A 4765-nucleotide genomic window follows, 5' to 3' on the forward strand; every position below is an offset into this window, starting at 1 on the left:
GCCGTGGGTCCTCGGGCAGGGCCGGTGCCCCCCGGTGTGTGGGCGCAGGAAGGTGTTAAACTATAATAATGGAGTAATTAAGCGATAAGTGGGTATAATTAAGCCCGTATGGGGTAACCGAGACGGGTTAAGTGGCATGCCCGGGTTGCACAACGAGTCAGTGGCGGGGCAGAACGGCATTTAGCCGCTCGGACCGGCCCGAGCCAAGTGGGAGAGGTGTCCGTCTGTCTCTCTCTCTTCCCCCCCTCCCCCCGGTATCGGAGAGGCCGGTTCGTGGGAGTGTCCATCAGGACAGGGGGCAGGAGGCGAGGGGAGGTGGTCAAATGTCTTCCTGAATCATTAACAGAGACTGCTGTTGTGAGGATGAAATCCTTTCATATCATCTAAGCTGAACGTAAAAAAAGAGTTTCTTGCCAGATCTTAGCAGTTTGACTCACCCAAATGATATAAACTCAGTAATTGCATGTGCTCCCAAGTATTCAAAAAGTATGATGCAAGCTTTTGAGGAGTGTAATGTCAGCTTAAAAACCAAGTTTAAAAATATCTTAAAATATGCAATTAAGGGTTTTTTTTTTCCTTACTTTCTTCCTGGCCCTGCAAGTATACTTGCGTCGTATACTTGGGTCACATCCATGGAGCATCAGGAACTTGGCTATTGGTTTAAAATGGAAGCTGAGATGCTCCTTTAATGGGACGTTACGAACAGGGATTTCAAGAAAACACCGGTATTGCAGGACTCATAAATAAAGCTGAGAAAGCTGGCAACATGGCTATGCGCTATTTGTGGTTGTTTCTAAGCGTACGAAACACTGTTATAAACCTACTACTTCTATCCACCAGAAGCTGAGAGTCTCTCGGCCTACAAGGCGCAGCTTTTTGGTGGGCCTTGGCAATGCAGCTTCAGCAGACGTGAGGCCGCTTTAATGACAATTTGAAGCTATAGGGCTGAATTTTCCCACTTCCTCAGCTTCACAGCTCCTTACTCGACCAATTTTTTTGGAGGTTGCATTGTAAACATTGTTTCTTCCAGAAATCTGATCCTGTTTTTTAATGTGGATGACTGTAGTCCCCGTACTCCCCACAGTGCAGAAATGGGTCAAGAATTCCTCAGCAGTGGGTGCTCAAGTTTAGGTGTATGCAGAGCGGAATGTTTACAGCCTTAGTGGTTGGTCCCCAAACTGTGAAGATCACTTGAGGAAAGAGTTGTTCCTTCCACAGTAGTAATGTCACCATTTCCTTCTGCTACTGCACTTCTCTTCCTTTCGCTCGGCTCCCTTACAGCCGTCAGTCAGCCAGTTCACAGGCTGAAGTCTAGCTTCAATTGATCTTTAAATTGCTGTTCATCACTTTGAGGAAAATTTTATAGTCAGAACTCTGTAGCCGCCTTTGGCAAACCCTTCATGTCTCCATGGCACAATCTGGACCCTTGCTCTGTGTCTATCTGCCAGTCAGCCAATCTCCCTGTAATAACTGTGGAACCCGTTAGCCAGTTGTAGCCAAACTGGGCAGAAAGGTTAAAGTCTCAAAGTATGAAGTTGGCTGGCTTGTAGACGACATTTCTTTCTAATCAGCACGCAGGTTGCTCTGAATCGGCCACAAAACCTACTGCCCTTTGCCCAGCCTGTGTTTAAAGGTCATAGTAGGGAACTGTGGGAAGAACAAAAATACACTGAGGGAGCTGCTCTCTCATGGGGTGGATGGGAGGGGTAGATAGGGTTATTGCAGCGGACACAAACTTCTCAGAGACCGGGCTGCAGGTGGCTTACAAAACAACCCGTCATATACTTGTTTGTGTGAAGTCCATGTAGACAATGCAGCCGTTGTTTAACGTAACTGCAATATAGCTTCATTTTATTGAGCGGCAGTACACTTTACAGTAGATGTCTACAATGATGTAATGACAAGAAGTCATTACATGGGCCCCGCACCCCCCATGCAACTTCAGCTCCAACCATGCTTCTGCAGTAAGATACTTGTGTAAGAGAGGTAAAGCCAGAAATGCGACCTGCACTTCTCTAGCTACCAGCCTGGGAGAATGTAGGTTATGGCAGAATGAAGGAGTGATGATATCTGGGTTACCACCGTGCACTGGTACGCTCTTCTCTTATGGGAAGCTGACGCTCTGAATCGACAAAATGGGAGAATGAGAATGAAAACTGAGCTGATGATAGCCTGCTGTAGTTGAACGTAGCAGCTCAAAAGAGTTAATCTCAACACAAAAATCACTTACGAGGATCCCCACCCAGAGTGCTGTGATGAGAACGTCACTTTCCCCGAAGCAGCATGCCAGAGGCCCCACGTCTCATGGGCCTTGCATGGTCCGTGTATGGCTGAGATCACCCGCAGAGATGACTCGGAGCTGCAAAGTAACTGTGACCCCGCCAGATCCATATAATCAGGTACGGTGATAGGTACACATCTTCTCAGTATAAACGTGAGCGGGGATAGTAGAGGAGATGCAGAGGAAGGCACAGCACTGCCCTGAAACACTGGCAGTCTAAGTAGGCATGGTAAGTGAGCAGGGCTTTCAAATGGCCTCAGGGCTACCCTAACTTTATTCTTGTTGAAGTCAGTGATAAAACTCCCATAAATGGAGCCTTTTTGAAAATCCCACCCTTGGGGCATTAAAGTACTTAAAGGAAGAGACTGGAAATTGTGCAAGCTTTAGATTGAATTTTGATCAGGTTTTTTACATATTTCAGTGGGCCCAGCCACAGAACGGCAATAAGAAGGGCTCCTCTGTCTTTCTGTTTTGCTCGTGCACATTTGCTAAGTAAAATGTGTAAGAATAATTATACTGTGGTTTTAATTCCACCTCTAAACTCCAATATCATGGGCACACACGTGCTGTGTGGAGCTGTGAAGAACTGGTACCATCACTTATGTGATAAAGGCTGTACGGCTGATACACCAGTGAATTCTGAAGAGGGCAGATAATCTTGCAGTAAAGGCCCAGGGCTGGCACTCAGGAGATCCAGTTTTATTTCTCAGTTCTGACATGGGCTTCCTGTATGACCTCAGCACAGTCATGTAATTGCTCGGTGCCTCAGTCCATCATCTCTTTAATAGGGTTACTACTTACTTATTTCCTTTCTCCCGCCCTGGCCTGCCTTACTTAGACTGCAATTCTGCCAGGGAGTGGAGCATTTCTTACCACGTGCAGGGCCTTCACCCAGTACAATGAGACCTAATGGCGATGCCTGTAGAGTAATGCAATGCCAATTAAATAAATAAATGAAGATGATAATATCATTTAGGACTAGGTTTGCAGCTTGTAATCCAGCCCAAGGTCAAAGTGCTATGCTTCCCTGGAACCTCGGGACCTAAGGAAGTGCTCCACAGGGAGGTTTCTGCACTGGTCAAAATCAGCCCCAAGCAGTAGCAGGTTTTGGGAAGGGGCTGAGCATCAGTCACAGCTTCGCAGCTGGCCTTCTCCGCCCAACTGCTGAAAGCCACTAGTAGAGGCTTCTCGGAGACACGGTGTTGGACTAAGCGTCTCCTCATCGTGCACGGCCTTGTCCGATCTTGGGTCCTGGCTCTTCGATGCTACTGCGGCTCTCCTCCCCTACCGACCGCTAAATCATACACACGAATGCCGGTATCACAACCGCAGAGTAACTGGTGTCTTTTTGAGCCGCCTTGCATTCCCATAAGGGGCCACGTTACTACAAAAGCCATGGCAGGGCACGCAACGTCGTGACCCAAAATGGAGCTGCAGTGAAAATTATTTCCATTACTTGATCCTGCATTCATTCTGATTAATTCAGTGTCTCCTACTATATTTCGATAACTGAGGATTAATTGTATGCATGCTGAAATGCTGTCCCTTATAATAAAATCATACCGAACTATTCCTAACTTGAGTGCCTCTTGAATTCAAAACCTAACTATACCCTGAGGGCCTTAGCCCTTACTTAGCAGGACGTGTAAGGCATGCAGGATCAGGGCCTTGCTGTTTTCTAATCAAACCAAATGGTTTTCAAATCTCCTTGCTTGTCTGTAATGCTGAATAAATCAGGAATACTTTAATTTGTCTGCTAATTCTACCTAGCAATGCTTCAGAAGCACACCTACTTTTCAATGCATGCAGTTGTCTATATTTGGTATCGGAGGCAACGCTATTTTTGTGCTAAATCTAGTCCATAGTTTAGGTCGATACAAAGTTAGGTGAGAACTGATATATATACATTGCTATGAAATGTATTTATAACTACATCTATATTAATAGCTCTATATTCCTTGGCTTTGTGGGTCACCCCTTTATCCAACCCATAATTAACTACATCTTAAGTGAGTGACTTCGGAGGGCTTTCTGCCAGGGCACGGCCTCCGAAGAGGAAGGACAGCAGGATTACATTCACGTGTGGACATGTCTGAACGCGTTCCCATATCACCCGCAGGTGGAATGGAAGTTTTCAAAAAATGACTAAATTGGACCGAAATTTAAAGTTTACCAGAATAACTCGTGCAACAGTAATTTATGACCAGTGGAAACAAGTCAGAACAGGAACAGCGCGCTGTTCCTCCGCCGTGACTGGCTGCTAGAGCTGGTTTTGCGGTGAAGTACAGGCAGCGAGGGCTGAAGCCGTGCTGCCTCCTGCTCAGGTGGGCCTGACAAAGATAAGAGGTATGGAAAAGCGAGACGGTTGCGTCTGTTTTTGCCGTTTAAATTCTAGGAAGCACAGAGTGCCAGGGCTAACGCAACCCTTGGAAAGAGTCACCGTATGCTTTGCGAGACTTGAGCGATTCCCGCCGCCGCCTTCCC

Source organism: Pygoscelis adeliae, unplaced genomic scaffold, assembly GCF_000699105.1.
Source record: "Pygoscelis adeliae isolate BGI_AS28 unplaced genomic scaffold, ASM69910v1 Scaffold206, whole genome shotgun sequence".
Lineage (NCBI taxonomy): Eukaryota > Metazoa > Chordata > Aves > Sphenisciformes > Spheniscidae > Pygoscelis > Pygoscelis adeliae.